This window comes from Felis catus, chromosome B2 (genome assembly GCF_018350175.1).
Source record: "Felis catus isolate Fca126 chromosome B2, F.catus_Fca126_mat1.0, whole genome shotgun sequence".
Lineage (NCBI taxonomy): Eukaryota > Metazoa > Chordata > Mammalia > Carnivora > Felidae > Felis > Felis catus.
Window position 1 is genome coordinate 88,099,772 of NC_058372.1, and position 25,460 is coordinate 88,125,231.

General features: G+C 35.1%; 1 long non-coding RNA gene across 7 annotated transcripts in view; it reads left to right on the plus strand.

The window, feature by feature from the left end:
• The window catches only part of LOC109499790, a 419,289-nt gene that overhangs the window by 327,042 nt on the left and 66,787 nt on the right, over positions 1 to 25,460 (plus strand). The window contains exon 6 of one of the 7 annotated variants that reach the window (XR_006598088.1): positions 6,914 to 6,971. The exons of the other annotated variants lie outside the window; for them this stretch is intronic. This is a non-coding gene — a long non-coding RNA (uncharacterized LOC109499790). The remainder of the gene's footprint in view (positions 1 to 6,913; positions 6,972 to 25,460) is intronic. 7 annotated transcript variants of the gene reach the window in all.

Consider the following 25,460-nt stretch of genomic DNA (forward strand, 5'->3'; position numbering starts at 1 on the left):
CTCGGAAACAATGTTTGAATTCTCTTACCTAATGCCTAACCGATGCTTTAATAATTCATTAAAATGGAGGTTCCAAAGGATTGGCTGTTGAAATGTCCATCTTGTGTTCATGGGGGTCACTTTCTGACTAAGCTCTTCTCTGCTCTGATACTAAGGCATGAATAAAATATATTGGTAAGAGGATGATGGTGCCAGAGGAATAGAAGCGAAGAATGCTGCATTCAGGTCTTTCCTGAAACTCTTTCATGATTTGATTGGAAGCTGAATTTCAAGATTCTTTGTTACTAACACCCATGCATCATAATTGCTGAGGCATATTATCATCCATCCTTACATTGAGTCTGCATATAGCTTTACCCTGAAATCCGCATGTCTTTGTGAGGCATACATTTTTTTTTCATTTAAGTCCTTTTATTACAGTGGTGCCAGCTACTGCTGCTATCGTTAAATGCCTGTCAGCATTTCCATTATAAACCTTATTTTCAGGGGATTTATAACCTAGCCATTTTAATTCACATTCGGCTGAAAGTTGCCATCGAAATTCTCGACATACAGTAGGTGCTGTTTTCTTTTATCACCAAATTTTATTTGAATCTGTTTATCTGCCAGAGATTTAGCAATGTGTAAAACCATAACACTGAGATGGAAGAAAAGTAGAGATGTTTTGGTAGATCTTTTCTAAAGTAAAGCTGTACCCATGGAAAACTAGAAAGGAGTTGTAAAATTGTCAGATTTTTGACAAGCAAAAGTCTTAATGGATAATTTGAAGCCATTATTATTTGTAGTGTACTAATATTTTATGCTCATAGTTTTTAAAATATATTTTACCGTGAACACCAATTCATATCATGAAAGAGTTATGGTCAATTCAGCACAGAATCCTGTTCACTATAATAGACTTACTGGCATCATGAAATGTAATATAAAGCCATATCCCTTTTATAGTAAAATAAAAAGTTTTAATGTGCAAATTTGACAACTAATTTTTTTTTTAGAAATCCTATCTAACTTAGCTTTTGTTCTTCATGAGGGAAACTGTGCTTTATTATTTTTTTCAAAATATAAAATGTTTTTACATCATCTAGTTCCTTTAGTTCATTTTTATTGTTGAAATAAGTATATACCGATCATTTTTAAACATTCCGGAAATAATAATTCAGCTATTATATAAGCACAGAAAAAGACCAGATCACTTCAGGTCTTATGGCTGCTGAAGAAAACATAAGACCAGGTCATCTAAACTTGTGGAGATTTTATGGCAATGAATAAAGACAGGTATGTCAACATAATGCCCATGATGAACACAGATAGCTAAATAACTAAAACAACAACAACAACAACGAAAAACCTTCACGCAAGGCACACAACATAGGCATAAAAATATTTGGACCTTCTCCAGAGTAAGAACAATATGTTGATGGGAAAGAACTGTAAGGATAGGGGCATGTTTGACCTTACTATATAGTTATCACTTAGCATTTCCTTTCTGCAGGAAACTGATTTATGCTTTACACTGCCTCACTTAAGAATCATAATAATTTTTTGATATGAGAATAATCATTGTGCTCATTTTTTTATGAAGAAACTGAGGCTCCGTAAATTAAAGTTGTTTGCTTAAAGTCAGACAGAATGAGGTAACAGAGCCAAAGTTTTACCCAGACAGTTCTTAAGTCTGTGACCCCTTAGCCAAAAGGTATAAAAATTGAATGCAAAGAAGATATATTCATTTTTCATATGCATGTGTGTGCATCTAAAATATAAAAGTAAAAGCAAATTGCACTTAACTGGCCCTCCACTTCTCCATTTCTTTATGGCTATTATACACTGGCTAGACATCTAGATGAAAGCATTTAGTCATTCGGCATGAGTCAGTGAACCAGCAATCTGCTGCCCAGAATCCCATTCTCTATAGTGCTTTACTTCATAGAATGTGAGGCATGGAATCTTCTACTGATGACTTTCAACATCTGTAATTTACGTCTTGAATTTGAGATCCCCTCTTACTCCGTATATCTGTACAGATTTCATACAGCTTTCAGTGACCATTCTTAAAAATAATTTCAGGTTAAACCTGTTAAAACGGGTTGCTGTCACCATTTTTCAAATCTGTGATCTTTCGGCCATTTTCAATATGGCAACTAAATTTAATTGCAATGTTGGGACCAAATCTCTTACCCTTCTAAGACTTTGACCATGCCCCTGAATGTGCAGATTCAAAGCTTGATCTTTCATAGAACCATACATCTCTATTAGAGCTCTGCCTCTAATTTGCTGTTTTAGATACCAGACATCTTTGCTTTGTTTCTAAGATGGAGTTCAGTGAATGCTGCAGTTCTGAACTTTACTGAATAGTTTAGCTTTAAAATTTTTTTTGTCTATTTTCTTTAGATCAAAAGTTTTCTTGGTATAAAGCAATTATGTTGTTCTAGGACTTCCCTTATTGGCATGCACTTATTTTTTAATGTTTATTTGTTTTTGAGAGAGAGACAGAGAGAGAGAGAGAGAGAGAGAGAGAGAGAGAGGAGAGAGGAGTGGCAAAGGGGAGGAGACAAAGGATCTGAAGTGGGCTCCATGCTGACAGCAGAGAGCCCGATGCAGGGCTTGAACTCAGGAACAGTGAGATCATGACCTGAGCCAAAGTCTGAATGCTTAACCAACTGAGCCACCCAAGTGCTCTTGGCATGCACTTTAAGACAGGAAATGCAGGATACAGTAGGCCCTTATGCATAGAGTTCTCTAGAATACCAAACTTCTTTAATTCTTCCTTCCCCTCCCTTCTCTCTCCTCTTTCTTCCTCCCCTCCTCCGTATCCCACAGCTTTTGCTCCTCTTTTTCTTCCTTCTTCTGTTTCTCTTCCTCCTTCTTTTTATGCACTTTCTCCTTCTTCATTCTTCCTGTTGCAAGTATAACTTGCAAAGCTTTCAGTGAGGATTTTGTAAGCTAGATGTTGGGAGGACACAACCTGGTAAATATTGGTTCATGCAAAGTTTGACTACGAGTTCCTCAACAGTAGAAGGTATATTTGCATTTTCTAACAAAGATCCATGTTAACTTTAGAAGACCTCTCATTGGTTAGATTTGTGGTGGCATATCAAAAGTATCAGTAAAGCCTAGGTGAGAAGATGTGGAGATACACTGGGAGAGAGGAATATATTATACAGAATTTTTTTTGTTTTCATGTGAAGTAACTCTAACTTAAGGAAATCATAAAAACTTATTAGCTTAGGCAGTCTTAGCTGTATCCGGTAACTCAACCATGTAATCAAGAATCTATGTCAAGGCAAATCACAACTGTAATGAGATATTACTCACACCCATTAAGATAGCTACTATCAAAACTAACAAAGCAACAGAAAAACACAAAAAATAACAAGTATTGGTGACCATGTAGAGATTTTGGAAAACATGTACACTGTTACAGGATTGTAAAGTGGTATAATGGCTTTGAAAACAATATGGTAATTCCTCAAACAGTTACAATTAGAACTACCATGATCCAGCAATCCCATTTCCTGGAATATATCCAAAGGGATTGGAAGCAGCATATTGAAGAGATATTTATATATTTATGGTCATAGTATTAGTCACAAGAGCAAGAGGCAGAAATATCACAAATGTTCATTGATGATAAATAGATAAATAAAATGTCATATATGCATTCGATGAAATATTATTCACCCTTAAAAACAAAGGAAATCCTGTCACTGCAACACAGGTGAAGATTGAGGACATAAAGCTAAGTGAAATAAGTCAATCACAGAAAGACTTTTACTGTATGACTCCACTTAAGAGAACTTAAAATAGTCAAATTCATCTAAACATAAAGTAGATTGTTGATTACCAGGAGCTGCGAGGAGGGGGGAAAGGGGAGTTGTTGTTTAGTGGCTATAGAGTTTCAGTTTGCAAGATGAAAGTGTTCTGGAGATCTTGTGAATATGTGAATATACCTAACAAAAATATGTAAACGATGTGAATTGCTTAATACTACCAAACAACATACTTAAAAGTGTTTAGGGTGGTAAATTTTTTGTGATGTATTTTATACAATTAAAACATCACATTTTTTAAAATTTTTTTTGAAAAGGTTTATCTATCTCTTCAGTCCTACACAGGTCTCTTCCATCAGTTACTGGATAGGTGCTAGCCTCTCAAAACACAGGTTCTTTAAAGATCATTATTCTGGAAGAAAAGAGAGCATCTTTCCCAATAACTTACAGAATAGCTCAAGAGTGGAACTGATTGAAGAGCTCTGAGATATGTGGACTGGGGGAGTGGCAGTGGGAGGAGATACAATCCTTCCAGAACCCCATGTAGGAGCACTACTATGGAATGGGGGGTGGTTATTCCAAGGACATAAATCTGCTCCTGAAGCTTGTCTTCAAGGAGGCAACTCCACTGTGGCAAGAAATTGGACCAAAGCCTTCAGTTTTCTGAGCTATGAATGATCTTGCTTTTGATAGCCTTTCTCTAATTGTTTCTTTCCAAAATGCCAAATTTGCTGATGGTTTTAGTTATACCCTTTAACTCTCAAGACAATGTGAACATTTATTCAACAAATCATTCCGAGTGCTTATTTGTGCCAGATGCTGTACTGAGAGCTAGGGATTAGGGATTTGGTGTTAAAGGCCATAACCCTGTGGAATGTATATTATTACAGTATAAAAACAAGTAAATTAATATGTGTGTGTGTGAGTGTATAGTACAACATGATTATAAGCTTTGATAGAAATGTGAACAGAGTTATGAGAGCACCAAAGAGGGATGCTTCCTCAGCCATGGAATGGGGAAATGAGGAGGATGGGGAGAGAAAAATGGGTGAAGGATGTTCAGTTTTTTGATTTTTTTTATGTTTATTTATTTTTGAGAGAGAGAGAGACAGAGCATGAGTGGGGCAGGGGCAGAAGGAGAGGGAGATACAGAATCTGAAGCAGGCTCCAGGCTCTGAGCTGTCAGCACAGAGCCTGACATGGGACTCAAACTCACGAATGGTGAGATCATGACCTGAGCTGAAGTCGGATGTTTAACCAACTGAGCCACCCAGTCTCTCCAGATGAGAGATATTTAAACTTAATCTTGAGGAGGAAAGTGTATGTAAGAGTTCCAAAGCAGGCAAGATTGAAAAATTCCAAGGGGAAGTTTGAAATGAAGGGACATTTCAGGTTGTGTGTACAAGTAATGGAGAGGTAAGAGAGCAAAGCATATTCAAATATCTTCAAATGGTTTAATATGATTGGAACACAGAAAATGTGGGAAGTAAGATCCAGAAGACAGGATCTTGATCTTAGTCTAAGAAAATCAGCATAGATTTTATTCTGAAAGTTAAGACAATTCACTCAAGGCACAAATCATAAGGAACACCAAATTGTAAATAATTATTTAGGAGTTTAGGAGAGTGACATAGGGACTTTTCCAATCTAGAAAACTTGATCTGCAATTCTGTGGTGGATATAGTGAAGTCTGTCAGGTTGTCCTTCATTTTGCAGGTTGTATCTCCAGAGCTTCCAGAAGTATCGCATAGGGTTATCCTGGTGTTTTAGCTCAGTTGGTAACCATGAAAGAATAAGCTAATCTCCCTACCTCCCCCCAGCCCAGTTCACCCAGGGTATCCAAATTCCTAGGAATCCTCCAAAAAATAAAATGTCTGAATCTCCTTGACTTCTGCACAGCTAAGATAAATGGCAATGTAAAACCAAGTCCAGAGTCAGATTCTAGCACTTCTTCATATCTAAACTAAGCTTCTAATACATACAAGTAAGACCATGGTGGAGGTGTTAAAAACACTAAATCGTTTATAATTTGGTATTCATCAATATATTTCCACCTGTCTTTTAACTGTTTCTCTAGGTTATATACTTTGATGACTTAAATTTACTTAAGAGAACTTCTAAGTACAGTTTCAAGAACTTATTATTTGAACTCCTTTATTTTCAGTGATAATAGCATTCCCCAGTCACTCTCCTGTGAACATATACATTAATATGTACTTAAAATATTGAAAAGGAAACCAGGTGGAAAATTTTCAGTAACATTTAACTTTGATAACTTAATATGTTATATTAAGAGACAGAGCCCTATCCGAACTAAAAGAATTATTCCATTGATCCATAGACAGGTCAGGCCATTCATGAACCCAAATTCTGGCAAAAAGTTGAAATTGCTGTTCTTTATTTGATCTTTCAGAAGGTTTTGATTATTTAATATGTGGTGGGATTTATATGAGTTGATAACTTATTGGTTTTCAAACCTTAAATTGGTTACTTATTGAGCATGGTAGATATAATGTGTTTTTCATCAATATACTGTATCATAAATCTGCAGTTTTTGCTATTTACTTTAAAATCAGCAAAGCAAGCAAAATACTGTGATAATAGTTTATGTAGTCAGCATCAGCCTTCCAAACTGGTCAGAGATTGAATATCTTTCTCTTTGGGATTAAATAAAATGTACATAAACAGAGACTTTCTATTAAATTAGATCTTTGTTACAAAGTTTCTAAAATGGCATTGTCCATAGCATTTCATCTGTGATAATCATGAAAAAGCAAGACTATTTACCCACGGTTAGTGTAGTAAGATTTTAAGTTTAAACTTGAAATTTTAATATGGCAAATTCTACTCAAAATTCAGTTCTTAAAATACATTTGAAAACATGAAGCAAAAATATAAGTAAGTTGTGCTTTAGAAACCCATTATCTTAATATTTTTGGTTATTTTCTGAAACATCGCTTCACTCTAAGGTAAAAAGTCTAGAGAGATCGATTCAAACCCTCCTATTTGCTACAAAAACAACCTAAAATTAACTGCATTCTTAAGTCTTTATCAATGACAACATTAGTTTTTGTCTATTTCCAGGACAGAGTACAATTTCAAACATAACTAAAAATTTTTTTTTTTATGTTGCTTTTGTCACTCAGGAGCTTGTATTTAGAAAAGACTAAACGCATTCTGTGAAAAACCACATCTCTCTTTCAGGTGAATATCTTCTATTTAAATAAATTATTTAATCAAGGGGTACAAATTAAGGGGTACAGTCCTTCTACTTGATGTGCATAACCAGTTACACCAGCATTCAGTAAGACAGGGATTCCCATTACAGGGTTAACAAAGAGACATTGATGAATTCTGGCTTCATGATTCTTATCTCCACTGTATTGTAAATACAAAGAGGAAAAATAGGTCAAATAACTATGTTTTCTCTTATTAGTTACTCATTTCACTTTAATTCACAGTGAATTTCACATACTGTGAAATGTCAAAAGCAACCTTAGATTGTTTCATGCAGTAATGATATAGTTAAGCAGTTCCTTTAAATAAATGTGTCAAGTTTCATTCATCTTAGATCCAGATGATATGAGAAAACTTCACATTCTCATGGGGGATGATGGGTGGAAGAAAAATTACTCATTCCAGTTGCACTGATGGTAAACACAGATGAGAGTTAGAATCTTGGATTTTAGCTAAAATGGATTCTTATAGTAGAAGAACACAATTGGGGACAATAAAAAGACTGCCAAAATATTAAAAATGAAAGCACTCTTCATAATCCTCAGTGATTCCTATCCTAACCACAGATTATTGTAATATGTGTATGTAATAACAATCATGTCAATGGGATTGAGCCATGTTAAATTTCAAACAAGAAATAGGCAATTTTCCAATTGCTACATAAAATGTAATTTTTTTCCCCAGGAAACATTGTATTTCTATACCCAAAATGGGTTTAGAATTATAGTTAATATTTAACAGTGATGACAATGAACCCCCCAAATATTAAGTTATTCTCTTCATTCATCTCCCTTAATGGGGCTCCATTTCATATATTTTGTCTTTCTGAAATTTGATCTATGGGAGAAGAGCAGGTAACACACTGAGCCAGAAAGAGCACCTTCTCCCAGAGACTGAAATGACTTTGTTCCATGTAAAGCGACGTGTTAGTGACTGGTAGAACTATAGTGCTCCGTTGTTCGGGAGCTACTGATTAATTAGATACTGTAATGTCATAATACATTCATCTTACGTTTCACTGACCAAACCTATTGTCTTCCTGTCTACTACATCAGGGTCAGTTTAGGCAACAGACACGACAGATACAGTCATATGCCACTAAGGCACCTTTTAAATTGGAAAAAATGAAGAAATGTGCTCTGAATCCACTGCCTTATTTCTTAGTGTAGAAGGAGCTGTGGAGGTAACCCAGAAAAATAAAGGCTGATTTATACATTAACATCCCGTTCAAAACGTCCACTCCAGACCAATTAGGAATCCTTCTCCTACCTCCAGGGCTACTTTTGCACATATCAGTGTGAAAGTCTCCAGAGAGGTCTGTATCCATTGTCTATCCATCAACCCCTTTCTTTCTCAGGAAGTGGGCCAATGTAAGTAGAAAGTGTTGCCCAGAATATCCTCAAGGTTACAAATCATTTAACAAATATAATAAGCAATGTCTCAGCTAAGGATGATGGCCAAAGAGCCAGTCTAAAAGAGATAATTCTTTCTATAGGCTTTAAAAATTGTAACAACAAAGATTCATCTGTCTCTTTGGTGCGAGAGACATAAAAAGGCTGGCTACTTGAAACTTGACAGATTAATGCCAATCGGATTACTATCTGCTGATTTTTATGCTTTCAAAAATGTGTAGTTCTAACATCACACATTTAAAATAGTATGAATGTGGGGCGCCTGGGTGGCTCAGTCGGTTAAGTGTCTGACTTCAGCTCAGGTCATGATCTCACGGTTCATGGATTCAAGCCTCACGTCAGGCTCTGTTGGCACAGCTCAGAGCCTAGAGCCTGCTTCAGATTGTGTCTGCCTGTCTCTCTGCCCCTCCCCCACTCATACTCTGTCTCTCAAAGTGAATAAATGTTAAAAAAATAATAAAATACAATAAATAAAATATCATGAATGTCTTTTAAATTACTGCTTATGAAAGATTTTCTGAAATAAACTCAGTGCTGTGCTGAGCTGTTGCCAGCTCATGAGGGCCGATTGTTAAATTTTTAGGACTTTGGTTGTTTGAAGTAACTATTACAAAAAGTAAATTACATGAACTTACAATCAACAAATGATATTAAAATAAAAAGGAGTAAATACTACAACCTATTACTTCCAAATTGTTTCACTACATTTACTGTGCTCTTAATGTCCATTCCAACTATCATATTGGTATGGTGAAAATACCGTATAATGGTGTGCTACCGTGAATCTCTTCTTAACTCCTCATTCAATTACCCTATACTGGTAGCTGGACATTGGCCATAGTGAGAACAAGTACACAAATGAAATCAGCAAACACTATGAATAAGCCTGTTTTTCCTTTTTTCTGGAGAGTTGGTGTTAAACATTTACCAGCACACCATTGACTATAAATACTACGGTGAAGCAGGTGAATGATTAGAGCTGTGTTTGTGGAAAGGAAAGGAGACTCAAAGCTGTAACTAACAATAATACAGCGAGGCCTAGGTCACTACCATAGTGTATGAAACTTGAGAAGATACTAAATTTGAATTGCAAGATACTTTTTATCCACAATTACAATTGAACTGAAGGCTAGAAATAAAAAAGACAAAATTCCATGTAATTGCTCTAATTCTTTCTAAACATTTTAATGAATATTAAATTATTATAATTTGTTTTATTTGAATTTACCAAAATAGTATTCTGTTGGCGATATTGGGTGTTCTGTAAACCTATCTAATGTCTGTTTATGTTTATGGTCATTCTGTGTTTTCCCCACCAAGGCAGCAGAATTTGGGTTTATGTGGTCTCTTATATACACTGAATTATAGAAAGGACTCAGATATAAATCAAGATCAGAAATACGAGATTGTGGAAAGGTTTATGATTTTTAAAATAAATGTGATGCAATTGAATCTGTGGCTTTAATCCATCATCTACTGCTTATACTACTCCTTTTTTTGGGGGATACTACTGTTTTAATGATAAGTCTTAGCTTGAAATTAATGCAGAGATTGGATAAAGCAAATTTAAACACAAAATTTAAATACCTAGAGAAAAAGTAGCTTTATTTTATTTTTCTCCTTTATTCATGGGCATTACAGAAGAATTAATTATTTCATGGGATATGGTACATTTTTCTAGGGAGAAGATCTGGTTGTAATGGGCTGAAATTGTTGCTAATGTCACGTGATTCAGACAGTGTATCTATGGAAATGGAAATACTGAAAATGCTGTTCATAATGTTGTTCTTCCAAATAACAAAAACTTTGCTATATTTTTTTAATAAAATATTTATTGTTACAAGTTAAAAGCTGGCCTTTTTAACCCGTATATGTAACTGGAGATAATAACTTTTTCTAAAATGAATTACACATTTTTACGTAAGAATTATATCCTGGGAGATAATAATTGTGTTAGAATATTTTGATCCTTTGTTTTTGTTATGTGATACTATAATTCATAAACTTCACCATTCATTGAGTATACCTATCCCCAAGTTTTTAATAATGCTGAAGTAATTCTTTTTTTGTATCTAAGGAAAAGCCTGATCATAGACCTTTGCTAGAAAAAAAGCCATATCTTAGGGAATGTATGTAAAATCAAGTGCCTTTCTTCTCCACAAAAAGTATTATTCTGTATAGTTAAGATTTTTACATTCTTCTACTAGAGCAAAATGACATGTTCACCTCAAAAATAGATGTCTATTCTAGCACTAAATATTCTCCTTATATAAAACCTTTCATGTGAAATTTTTTTAAATCTAATTTATTGCATGCAAAAAATTGAATTTTACCCCTAAAACAATGCTTATAATAACAAAACATTTTTATTTTAAGGTGATGTTCCTATGCTGCAGAAAGGTATTAAAAATGTTTAATTAGTAATATGAGCCCATGTAACTTGTTGCATAGAAAAGTTAATGCTTCTTTTGCTACTGAATTTTACATATGAGGAGAAATGGAATAGCTCATGTGATTGATTCGCAAATAGGATATTTTTATTTTCTGATTTGTGAAAATAAAATTCATGTGCTATTTTATTTTTATAAACTATCTTTTTATACAGGGGTGAATGTAAGTAGGTAAGGATAAGAAAATCAGCTTCGTGGTACATGAGTCACTGTGTGTTGGCTAAGTTCTACACAATAACGCTTAGTAGTGAATTCCTTCAGGATGATTATTTAAATTCACTTATATAAACTTCTTTATGTATGGAGCAGGCTTTTGATTTTTAAGCCACACTCTAGTATTGATGAGACGGTACTGTGCAAATTTGCTGGTGGGTATCCCTTTCTGATGATAAATAAAAGGAAAGAAAAGAATAAAGAAAGAAAAAGAATAGAGAGATTATGGTGGGAAGAAAGAAACACATTGAACTTTACTTTTAGCATAAAATTGCTGCCTTTTTAAAACTTACATTAATATTGCATCTGTATTCATTATGCATTCTGGCATTAATACGTATTATGATCACTAATGCTTGATAACAAAGACTGTAGTTTATTTTTGCTTCAAAACATACTTCAGCAATTTTCTGAGAAACAGAAACAGGGCAACATACATACCTTTTGAGAAAAAAAAAAAAAAAACAAGGGTTCTTAGTTGTAGATTAAAAGCTGATGATAAACCATCTTTACTGAATATTATAGATGTTAGTGGTTACTAACATTTGGCACAAATGACAATATATGACATCCATAAAACCTTCAGAGGTCACATAAGACAATAGAATTTTTGTTTAGAAATGTAGTTTAATGATCTGGGTAGTTGTATGCTTAAAATTAGGGATTTTTATGCATTGTTATATTTTTCTGTAAAGGATCTTGTGGAGATCATCAAAATACCATTGTATTTAAACCTATTCTCTTTATTCAGTCATACTTGTGTCCATTGTTGGCATTAATCTTTTTTCCTTATTAATGACTTGGAATTCAGGCTCAGAAAATTGTGCTACCACTTGATAAGTCAGGCATAAGGAATAGAATTCTATTTATAAATGCATCTACTGCTAATCTGAAATTAATAGAAAGGAGGTACAGAAAAAGCATATGACAGTCTTATAGAGAAATATTAATGTAGTGAAATATATTTACTTTGCTACCTAAGATGTGACAGTAGTCCCTTAATCTATAAGAATAATCTCTTCTGCTGTAGCAGCAAATAAAAAGAAAGATGCATATTATGGATTCTTTGAGTATCAGCATATCACTCTGCTATAATATATCATGCTTCATTGTGACACATTCCCCCATTTGTCACTTTCTGTCATGTTACTGTATCTCAAAAGACACAACATTGCCCAACCTTTTTTTTTTTAAGTGTAGCAAATGGACACGAAATGTTTGACACCGAAAACAGAACTATTTTTAAAACCAGGGAGTCATAGCCAAAAACTGTTTAAATGGATATTCCAAGGACTACATACTAGGGAAAGTTTCTATTTAAATGTATATTTGTACAGGTTGAATGTCTAGTGGAAACAAGCATTTCTCCTTCCTTGTGAGCATTTTATTCTTAAACAATGAGAACTTGTTTCCTTCCTATTTGACTGAATTCTAAAAAAGGATTCTCTTTTTATTTCTGTTTCCTACAAAAAAAAGTTTGTCCTTATAAAAAATACTGAAATAGTCAAACTGCCTTTATCAGCTTTTACGTCTAAGTGTTTCAAGTTAGTGTTTTAAATTGTCCTTTGAAGAAGTACATAAACATATACACATGTATTAAATACTTGGGACTCCATGTTAGAATTCGGGCAACAAAAGCCACAGAAAGTGCAGACCATCAGCCATCTTGCAGATACGGCCGCTGAGAGCTGGTGCTGTCAGAACCAGTAAACTTCTGCCAACATTCCACATGCATCCAGACAGAATAAAATGGAAACGCCTAAGTAAATAGACAGAGATTGTTATAATTCACCTACCTTTCCATGTAATCTCATCCCATGAATCTTTTTATATAGACTAAGATTTTCTAGCGTCATTGGGTATCTCAACCTAATTTAAAACATATTTTAAACTCCTACCGCATAATTCGGTCCCTTGGAACTTTCTGTAACTATTTGGGTCAGTACATAGGCGAGCTCCCAGATTTTGTTCTCCAGTGTTGATCCTGCATTAACATTGTTAATAGCTGGTATTAGCTTTTCTACTGTACCAGGCTCTATGCTAAGGGCTTTACATATTTTGCAATTTTATGATTTAAACTTTATAATGTAGTGTTTAATACACTAGTATTTTTGTTGATGAGAACACTGGCTCAGAGAGTTTATCAGAGATTGAGTTTGTAGCTGCTGCTTTAATGCAGAGCGATCCCTTAGAAACATCATTGTACTCTGCAAATTTTTATTGTTTTTGTTAAATAACATGGTATTTATGCTACATATGTTAATATGTCATATTTATGTTATATTAATATAATGTAAATAATTATGCTAATAAAATGTTAACCTATAAATGCTTTAATTTGTGTAAATTTGGAGCAGTATTTTTGTTTTTCATTTATGCGGCTAGTACCTATCATAAATAGGATATTTTGGTGAAACTGTCATAAAGAAAATTCCATTTGACTATGGCTTTTGTAATATTTTCAATGTTCAGCTCTACTGGAGTCATTCCCCTGTTTGAAGACCTCTAGTCCTCCCCATTACACATACACTTGGTTCAAACTCTGCCAGGATCTTTGTTGCATACATGAAAATATATTTTCTCTTGTCTTTAATTATATGTTTATGTGCCATTGGTCTCTGGAATAGCTGAGTCTATCAGTATATTCATGTCATCTTAGTTCTGTCATTTGCTTTAGATGGCCTTCCCTTCCCCCAAGAACGTAAACCTGTGGTAATATATTTTGTTCTAATAATCCTGTACTTTTATGCTTTATATGTAACTCTTACATCTATATCAAAATTTGCTGGAGTATGGATTAAATATATGACTTTATTTTTTCCCAAATGCTTCCTTCCTTTTTTCTTTTTTCATAACTGGAAGCTTGTACCTCCCACTCCTTATCTTCTAAAAAATTTAGCCGAGTGACTAAATTAGATATATTTGCACTACAAAAATGAAGTCATTAAACACAATCACAATATGCCTTTGCAAGCAAACTGTGACTCATGGGTCAATAAGATATAACTGTCCCCTGTTTATCGCTTGCTATTTTTACAATAGCTACTCAGGCGGGACTTCAAATCATTCTTTTCTAGGGGATATCTTGTTACCTAAAGGGAGTCTAGAGGGTCATTTGTACAGATTTGGAGCGAATATCAAGTTCTGAAGGCCAGGTCATGTTCTTGCTCAACCACCATGTGGGTACAGGAACAGAACCCTAGAATATCACCTTCTACATGTTGGAAACAGGACTTTTCCAGGTGAAGGGGTTATGGCACCAGCTGGTCGAGGCAGGAGCAGCACAGGGGGATGAGTTTCTGTCCCTGAAAAAGACAAGCAAGATGTAAATTGTGGGAGAAGTCCAAGACATGAACAGAACAGGGACATGCTTGACTCGTGGCCAAATATAACATACTCAGGCGAAGATTTCATCAGTACCCTCCTCTCTCTGTATCTGTTCCTTAAGCTCTGCCTCAGACTACCACTTCTTGTTTGGAAGTACACATTTTCTGGGTAAAGAGGAAGTAGAAATAGTACCTTTTCACATTAATACAAGGAGTTATTTCTGGACCCTTAGGACTTCTACCAGAAGATGAAAAAGAAAAACTAGACTTGAGGTTTTTATTTCTTTTTCGTCTTGGGAAACAATTTATAACAAAGGGATGGGAAAAGTAATTAATATTTTCAATGTTTACTATGGGCTAATTGCTTTCTATATTTTATCTTTAAATTTTTTTTTAATTTTGGGGCACCCGGGTGTCTCAGTGTGTTGAGTGTCCAACTTCAGCTCAGGTCATGTTCTTAGAATTGGTGAGTTCAAGCGAACTGACAGTGCAGAGCCTGCTTCATTCATATCCTCTGTCCCCCTCCCTCTCTACCCCTTCTCTGCTCATGCGCGTTCTCTTTCTCTCTCTCTCTCAAAAAAAAAATATAATGTTTTTTTTTATTTTGACAGTAGCTTTTCCATGTAGGTGTTATTATCATCATTTTAGACATGAGAAAACACAGATTCGGAATAGCCACACCGCAAGAGATTCAGGATTCCAGACTATGTGCTTCTTCCTGCACAGTGTGCACTCTGCTTCCATTCTCCGGCTCCTTCTCAGTAGTTCTCCAGCTGCCTTCTACGCAAAGACAACAATCTAAATGGCTCATTTTTCTGATTTCAATCCAGCCCTTTTAAAAAGACATTGCTCAGTAAAGAAGAAATGTTTGTACCCCTAGCTCAGATTTTGCATTGCATGTTACACTGATTCACAGAATAAAACTCTCCTTGTGGCAACCTTCCTCAATGAAACCAGCTCATCCTGGCAGATAAGTTTGTTTCGTCTCAAATACCAGTGTCAAACATTACTTAGCAGATAAAAAAACTGGAGCAAAATTAAAAGGACTTTCTCAGCACTACCAAGATTCTTGGTGTTCAGAGTTCATGATCCTTCAGTTCCTAGTAAAAAAACAATATCCTGAAAGCATGCACCTGCAGAGGCACCACACACATTCTCAGTTTGGTTTCCATATATACATCTTTTTATTTAAATATTTTTAAATGTTTACTTATTTCTGAGAGAGAGAGAGCGAGCAAGGAGGGGCAGAGAGAGAGAGGATCTGAAGCAGGCTCCACGCTGACAGCAGAGAGCCTGACACGGAGCTTGAACTCACGAACCACAAGATCATGACTGGAGCTGGAGTCAGACGCTTAACCAATAGAGCCACCCAAGTGCCCCCAGTTTCCATATATATAAATGTTTATTTATTTTTTGAGAGAGAGAGACTGGGGGAGGGGTGGGGAGAATGGGAAACAGAGGATCAGAAGTGGGTCCTGCACTGACAGCAGAGAGCCCGATGCAGAGCTCAAACTCACAAACCACCAGATCATGACCTGAGCCAAAGTTGGACGCTTAACCAACTGAGCCAGCCAGGCGCCTCTCCATATATTTTTAATAGTAAAGCAAAGCCTCTCAGGTTCTTGAAAAACCCTGTATAATGTGTTTTATGAGCGCAAATGTCCTTTAGCTCAAGCAATGAAACTCACCTGTGCCATGTAGGTAGCAACTGCACGTAGAAACAGACTGTGTTTTTTAAGCATTATTTATCATCAAACCATTGAGAATCACTCAGTTCATTTTCTTCAGAAAACATGTTAGTTTTTGTTTTGTTTTGTTTTGTTTTGTTTTGTTTTGTTTTCCCTAGCAGTCACTCATCAAACTTTCATAGGATCACAAACCATTTATATTCAGAAGGCTTATTGTTCTAGGTACTCACATGGTGCAAATAAAACCCAATACGAGTATATTTGGAAAGTGAATTTTAAGGAACACCTGGTTTAATTTTTAAAGAAAAGAAAAACATGGTAGTTCGTTCTGTGTCTTTCATTCATTTGTGTGTATTGTATTTCAGGTGCAGATGATGGATATAATCATAAGTATCTGTGGCTCCTTACAGGCACTGGTTCATGTAAAACTCTCCTGCTTCATTCACTCTTCACTCTTTATTTCCATTTCCCATTCCCTTCCATGGGCAAACATCAAATGTGTTTCCATTTGTAAACTTCCTTTTGTGTGCATTGGCTTTTTATGTAGGTATTTTTTTTAAGTTTTTTAATGTTTATTTTTGAGAGAGAGAGAAACTGAGCGTGAGTGGACGAGGGGCAGAGAGAGAGGGAGACACAGAATCCAAAGCAGGTTCCAGACTCTGAGCTGTCAGCACAGAGCCTGACGTGAGGCTTGAACTCACAGGCTGTGAGATAATGACCTGAGCCGAAGTCAGATGCTTAATCAACTGAGGCACCCAGGCACCCTTTATGTAGTTATTTTTAAAGTTATATATTTATTTTTGTTCCTATGGTGGCTGCCCTTGAGACCTGTACTCCTGTATGCTTACTCCATTTAATTCCTTAAACATTCCAATATCGGTGTATCCTCTGAGACCAGATGTTTACCTAGGCAAGCTGACCTGTCCCACTGATTTATCTTCACCACAAAGATCTTTATAATTTCTCACTTCGGGATCTTGGGTTGTTGTGGAATCAATAATAAAATTATTATTTACGTTAAGATATTGTATAATAAAACATTGCTACAACGTATTATTGTTAAGATAATAACACACGTTATAAGACGTCTGGTTATCCTTACTTTCCATATTTCTAGATGTATCCCCTTTTTTTCTTTTGAGTTTTTACCACATTAGTGTTTCTGATATTAGCCGTTGCTGTCAACGCTAAAACTGTGAGGTCTTACTCTTTTGGTGTTTTGTTTTGTTTTACCAGAGAAAAGTTCCATTGACCTTTGGTTGTATATAACATTCTAAGTTCAAAGTTTCTTTTCCATTAATACCTCAAAAATATGATTTCTTATTCTTTTTGTATCTAGCATTGCTTTAATAGATCTGATGATATGCTTATTCTTATTCCCATGTAGGTAATCTGCTCTTTCTCCCTGGAAGCTTTTAAAAAAATTTTCTCCTTTCCTTTGATGTTGTTAGTATTAATATAATGTGTCCAGGTATGGCTTTGCTCCCCTACTTCTCCTGTGTAGCAATGTGACCCCATTGTATTTGAGGTCATTCATCCAGCTCTATTGTGGAAAGCTTATTTTTATTCATTTTTCAAATATCTCCCCTGATAATTCTGCTTTTATTCTCTTATTTCTTTTCCTTTCTATTTCTATGTCTTTATCCCTTCCTGCTGCCTTCCGAAAGAGTTCTTCAATTTGGTTTTACAGTGGACTCATTTGTCCTACATCTGATTGATATTCTTTATTATCTTTTTCAGACCTATTATCTTTATCTTTTTCCACTTTATTCTTTTTTTTTAATTGTGTCTTGGTATTGTTTCAGATTGCTCATCTGTTCCCTCATCTTCTTTTCTGCAGTGTTTATTTCTTTATTTTGACAGAGAGAGAGCATGAGCAAGGGAAGGGCAAAGGGAGAAAGAGAGAGAGAGAGAGAGAGAGAAAGAGAGAATCCTAAGCAGGCTCCATGCTATCAGTGCAGAGCCAGATGCAGGGCTTGAACCCACAAACCATGAGATCATGACTGAGCCAAAATGAAGAGTCAGATGCTTACCAACTGAGCCACCCAGGCACCCCCCTCATCTTCATAAATAGGTTGCTGATGCTTCTTTTACATTACTGGTCTCTTTCAAGAATTCTGTTTCAAATGCTATGTACAGTCCTTTTCATTGTCCTGTTATATTTTTGAGGTAGTTGTACTTCTCAGTTTTGTGGCTATTTTGACCTGTGAATTCCTTCCTGTTCCTGACGGTGCTTTGAGGAGGGGTCAAAAGCCTCATCTTCATCCCACATGAATCTGAGAAGAGGGGAGGAAGGAATAAATCCAAGACCGACAACCCCGGATACCACAGAACTGGAGTTTATGACTCCTCTTTGTTGCCTGGCACCAGCTATTGCCAATACTTAGGGCTCTTCAGAAGCAGTGTTGGTAGTGCATTTACTCAAATCATCATTTTGCAGTTCTGAGGGTTTGGAGTGGGTTCAAGGCAGAGGGCGCCTGATTTTTCCTTCTCTTCACCCTTTGGAGGGCTTTTGAGCTGTACTAATACTACCCCCTTCTTTACTCCTGTATATGCTAAAAAAAAAAATGGCTAAATATAGGGACTTATTTGCCTCTTCTGTCAACTTTGGTTTATGTTTGAATTTTTTCATAATAAAAAGTTTAAAAAACTGGAGGTAGAGAATATCGCTATTTTCTTTTATTCTTACGGTTTAATATGCATAGAGAACAATGAAAAAATCAATATGTAAATAATGACAAGAATAAATCATTAATATTGCTTTAAGATCTAGCCTATCTAATCCTAAAATAAAACTTGTATTCTTTTATTACTTCAACAAGCTTTTATTGAAATACATATCTATTTCCAGCATCAACCTTAGATTGTACATTTATACTCAAACAACAACAAATAGCAATGAATAATGCAACTATAGTTTACTATTCCAATGTCACAGTGAAATATAAAGTATGAGTATGCGAGTTTTAAAAATATGTTACTGATTTCCTTCTCTCTCTTTTTATTTTCCTTACCTGTGTTTTGGAACTGTCAGAATTATTTTCTGCTTGTCGTCTAGAGAAGCCAACACCTTTTTTTGGAAAGGGCCAGGTAGTAAATATTTCAGCTTTGTAGGCCATGTGGTTTCTGTTGCTACTGAGTAGTTTTGCTGTTATAGGATGAAAGCAGTCATAGGTAACATTTAAACAAATGGGTGTGGCTATGTTCCAATAAAATTTTATTTGCAAAAGATAGATTGTGGGCCAGATTTGGTCTGCAGGCTTTGGTTTACTTATACCCAAACTAGAGGTATCTCTGTGTTAGACTGCATTGCTGAGAGTGAGAAAACTCAGAGAAGTAGAAAATTACCTGCATTGAATAATTGATATTTGGTTCCCTGGGAAGAGAGGGAGGCTATTAAAAAAAGTTATGTAATATTATATGCATTAAAAATGTTATATGTAACATATATTTAAGTTATGAAGCAGAAAAAAAGAGAGAGAGAGAAAAAGAGAGAGAGAGAGAGAGAGAGTCCATGCACCCAAATGAAGAAGTGGGCTAATATTAAACTAAGAACTGGCACAGAAGCTATTGTGCCCTGCTCCTAATCCCATCCACTTTCCCTGTAAATAGAGAAATGGACAATTTTAAACAGAATTTTTGTGTGCTTTCTGGGTATTTAATGATGAATTTTTTCACTCACAAATTACTGCCTAGGAAAAAAAAAAGATACTTTATTTATCTAAAGGTGTAATATGTTTCTGGAACTGCTTTCCTCGGACACAGCGGGGTCTAGTCCAATATGTGTACAGCATTTTCATTACCCTTGCAAAATTGTAACTATAGAAAGACAATGTGATATTATTTTATTATTGTTGATATTAATAGAATTGTTCATAACGAGTTGTTATTAATGATGCGATGTTATAAAAAGAATCCTTAATTATTAATGGCATTGATATGACATTATTAATTTTGATACTAAAATGAACATTTCATTATTCCCGATGCAATTATATTGTTAGACACAAGTTATTGCTAATAGATTATACTTTCTGCAGCCTTGTTTTGGCACATGGTAATTAGCTGTAGGTTTATATTGCTGAATAAAAAATCGGCATTGGGATTTTATTTCAGGATAGCGGAGGATGAGAGCATTAACTCAATGGAATGGGGCAGGTAAGAAGAATCATTGACCTTACTTTGTTCAGTCCATGTCCATTCTGCTCTGGATGGCTTCTCAGTCATACACGTGAAAGAAAAGCATAGCTGACAGTGGTAGTGTGTAAAGATTTGGCTGGTGAAGGGTCTTCTGTCATGTCACATTTTCTACACAGTAAATCAAAAGAAGTCTCTTTTCTGTTCAGCATTGGTTATTAAGATGTGATATTATCCTGTGATTTATATCATGTTGTCACAATGCATTTCATTTTGCTTTGTTTCAATAATACAATGAATTCTTTCATAATTTCTTTCAATTTGCCTCAGGAGTTGTTATATACTCCAGGCTTTTATTTCTTTATATTCTGCTCAGCCTTATTAATACAAGTGAAGAAAGTATATCCCTCCATAATTGCTTATAGCCTGTACAGTGCAATACAGCGTATTACCTCATTTTAGATAATTCTTTTGTAGTGGCGTGATATTCTAACACTTAAATGCTCTGTGTAGAAGCAAATAGCTTTGCAAATTACTTTATAATCTTGGTTAACTTCAACTGGTTATTCCCACACAACACTTCAGTCTTTGTCCTTTAACAACCACCCTGCACTTTAAAGATCCTCAGGCACAACTTGAAGGGCAGTTGAACAGAAAAACTAATAGAAGGAATGAAATCTTCTCCAACAAAGCCTAGAGCAGGATTTCCTAAGGCCTCTCTTGCCCTCTCCATGCCTCCATCCCCTCTTGATCGCCGCACATATAAACACTTCCTCAGAGCCCCTGCACCCACTCACTGCCCAGCTTAAAGAAATCAGATGACCATCTCATTTGAGACAATTAAGGCAGGTTGAGATTCTTTAAAGGCAGGTGTAAAAATGTAAAATGCTTTATTCTTTTATCTGAACAGAATGTCCAGCTGGAGATTTGATTTCACTTGGTGGCTTAGTCAATCCTTAGTCAATTATTAAAAGATTAAAAATTTCGGGTTAAAACAATTCTTAGTCATTTAAGATAAGCTGTTAATATTTACTTACTCTTAAATATTTATGATATAATATTTGACACGTACCAAGAAATATGTATAATATATGTAAATTATAAAACTAATAATGAAGGGAACTCTTAAAGAACTTTTTTGTTGTTGTTGACGTATAGTTGACATACAATATTATATTGGTTTCAGATGTGCAACACAGTGATTCAACATTTATATACATTACAAAATGACCACTAGGATAAATCTAGCTACCGTCTGTTACCATACAAAGTTGTTACATATTATTAACTGTATTCCCTATGGTATACATTGTATCCCCGTATCTTATTTATTTTATGACTGGAAGTTTGCACCTTTAATCCTCTCTCCCTACTCTGCCCATTCCCCAATCTCCCTTCCTTCTGGCAATCACCAGATTGTTCTCTACATCTGTGGGTCTGTTTCTGTTTTGTTTTGTTTGTTCATTTGGTTTTTTGTTTGTTTTTTAGTTTCTACATATAAGTGAAATCATGTTGTACTTATCTTTCTCTGACTTATTTCACTTGGGATAATACTCTTTGGATCCATCCATGTTGTCACAAATGACAAGATTTCATTTTTTTTAATGGCTGAGTAAATTTCCATTGTGTGTGTGTGTGTGTGTGTGTGTGTGTGTGTATCACATCTTATTTAATAATTTGTCTATTGATGGACACTTATGTTGCTTCCATAACTTGGCTATTGTGAATAACACTGAAATGAACAGGGGGCATATATATCTTTTCAATCTAGTATTTTTTTTTTATTCAGACAAATACCCAAGAGTGGAATTGTTGGATCAAATGGCAGTTCTATTTTTATTTTGGGGAGGGGGGAGCCTCTATACTGTTTTCTATAGTGACTGCAACCTTTTTGCATCCCCACCAACAGTATATGAGGGTTCCTTTTTCTCTATATCCTCGCCCACACTTATTACTTATCTTTTTGATAATGGCCATTCTGACAGGTGTAAAGAGTTATCTCATTGTGGTTTTGATTTGCATTTCCCTGATGATCAGCGATGTTGCACATCTTTTCATGTGTCTATTGGCCATCCGCATGTTTTCATGGCAGGTTGGATTTTTGTCTATACACTTAGAAAAATCTTCTGTTAAGTAGTTTTTGAAGACTTGTTGCTTCTTTTGTGTCTTTTAGTAATGAGAAACTTATGAGAGAAATTAAAACTGGCAAGAAATTTCAATAGAGTCATATAAAAGTAAACTTTGAAATTCATTGTACATTCTTATTCACAGTGTAAAAATATGACTATGAAATTTGATGATTTATTCAAGACAAAATTGGATTATTGAATTTGGTGATTTTTAAAATTTCCTTTAAAAATAGAATTTAAAAAACAATGAAGAAGAAAAGCTTTATTTTATCTCTCTCACAAAATAATTATAAAACTGTAATATACTTTCAAATAATTCAGCATAAGCAGTCTGAGATCATGGTTAAGCCATACTCGAGGGACAAGTAATTATCTAATCAGGAAATCTCACACCATGGGTGGTCACCAAGTGTCTAGTCAGAAAGAAGACCACTGTCCAGAGGTAGCTATTAAAAGTACTTTGAGAATCTGTATCTTTGATCAATACCAGAAGCTTTGCTGATTTGTGTAGATCCTGAAGGAGAAGTGGGTTTTCACTAGTGATATTGGTGGCTTATTAATTAAAATAAAAGATATTATAAGCGGCATTGATAAAAGTACGTTATTCAGTATAAATGCGCGTGCAGGAGTATTGCAGCCATTTTTCCATCCGTGCATGGACAAAGCGTGCAAGTCCTCAGGTCGTTGCCTGTGTCTTTAGGTAAGGCAACATGGACTAGTCTCTAAGCTTTCTGATTTGCTGCTGGGTCAGAGGCCTCTTGTTTCTCTGACCCTGACAAAGAGTTAATTAAATTCTGCTACTAGAATAGCATTTCATTTGCTTTAGGTACACTCTTTCTGCAAGGGGTTTTCAGCGCTTTGGAGAACACAGGGACATAAAACTTGTAGGACTGACTATACGGCAGTTTTGTGATTTCTTATTAATAAATATCTGTGTATGTTGCTTTTATTATAAACCTGGTAGCAGGTTGCGGGGAGTAGCTATGTACGTACTTCAAATTCTCTTCGGCTTCCGAGGTGTACTGAAAAGAACCTGATACATTTGTATAACCAAATTAGTTTATGGTAGTTCACAACAACAGAGTGGGAAAATAAAATACAAAATAATCTGGAATTCACTGTGCCTATGGTACACCAGATGTTAATTTTCATCTTTTCTGCTTAAAAGTTAGGATAAAATTGTTCTGTCCTAGATGTCTGCTTTATACATCCCCATTGATCCCTCCCCTTAGCTGACGTAATGGAGCTTTGCCTCAGCTTCAGTCATTTTTGTTTTATTCTCCATCTCTTTGGTATGCTCTTGGGGGCACAGCTATGCTAATGGATTCAGTTGGTTGGAGGTCAGGAGTCTTGTAATTGGTGTCCTCCTGAGGGCAAAGGAGAAAGTCTGGCTTTATTATAACAAAAAGGTAGAGTTATCTAATAAACAGCATTGTGCTTGGGAAGCTGTAATTATGGTTATGGAATTATTTAATTTAGGTTCCTACATCTGTGTTTCCTATATCGTATCATCAAAAATGCATTCTTATTTTGCATTACTGTTGCACTGTATTTCCCAAGTGATTTACATTCATAAATTAGCTTCTGTATGTGAGAGTTTGATGTGAAATGAGGGTAGTGATGGTCTTCCCTCACTTCCATGGGGAAGGTTAAAAAATAATATATTCCAAAGGTTAAAAAATAATATACTTTATATCATCAGTTTTTCCCTGATTGATTTTTCACCTAGATTTTCATTCGCACAATTTCATTCTCTGCTAAAGTAGGTAAAATGGTTAGAGTGTTACATAACACTACTGCAACTACAAACAAGTAATTATAAAAATGAAATTGTTTATTTTATATGAGTCAGTCTCTCAACTTGGTAAATAGTTTGTGTATTCCCAATGGCCACCATCATTTGTACTGGAGATGGAGAGGTAATGTGCCCAGAGCAGCTTTGGGTCCAAGGTAGGGTTACTAATTTTAGCACTTCTTATAAACAGAAGGAAAAGTACAAATGTTCAGTTTATAAAGGGCAAAAGATATGAACAGATAATCGACAGAAAAATAAATGCAAATGTTCCTTTAACGTCTGAAAAGATGATCCTCATCCTTACTATACTATGAGAAATGCAAATTAAAGCTATACTAAGCTATCATTTCTCACTTATCCGATTGACAAAAATAATAACAGTTCTACAATATACTCTGTTGATGAGGCCGTGGAGAAGCAGGCACTCACACATTACGGGTGGGAAGAAATGGTAAAGCACCTATGCGAGGCTTAGCAACTGTATATGTATTACACCGTGTACCAGAAATTTTACTTCTAGGATTTATCCTGAATTCTCATTGAAAGCATACGAAGTCCTATATACAAAGGCTATCTGTTGTGACATGATTTATAATAACAAAAGGCTAGAAACATTATATATGCCATCCATAGAAACTGGATTGAGTAAAAACTGGTACTATACGGTGATGTCATAGTAAAAAGAAGTGAGGAGCATCACTATGTAGTTAACATGGAGTGATCTCCAGAATTAAGAGACTTCAGAAAGTTATATCCAAGGCAATGCATGCTTGTATGGAATTTAAGATTTTCTGTTCATGATTCGAATAAATCAATGTAAGCAGACATCTTTGTGACAATTAGAAGAATTTGAATATGGGCTGAGTATTAGATGATAGTGATAAGAATCACTGTTATTTTTATGAGCTGTGTGGTGGAGATGCATAATGGAGTATTTATAGGTAAAATGGCATAATATCTGAGATTTGCTTTAATAAACTCCAGAAAAAGAAGTAGGATGGTCTGTAAGTGAAACAAAATTTGGAAACATATCGATAATGCTTTGAAACTGGAGTGGTGAGTAAATGAGTGTTTGTTAAAATTTTCTTTTCGTATGTGTATGTTGGAAAATTTCCATAATAAAATGTTTTTAAAAGTAAGCATTTAAGCATCTCATACTTGGTTATACAATCCAATAAGAATGAGTTATTTAAGCTACAGGAGAATTCTATCAGCATGAAAAATTTGTTCCACCTGCATTATACACAAAAATTCTTTGCTCATGGTGGAGAAATAAAATGTAAAGAAAAGCAGCCATCTTGGCAGT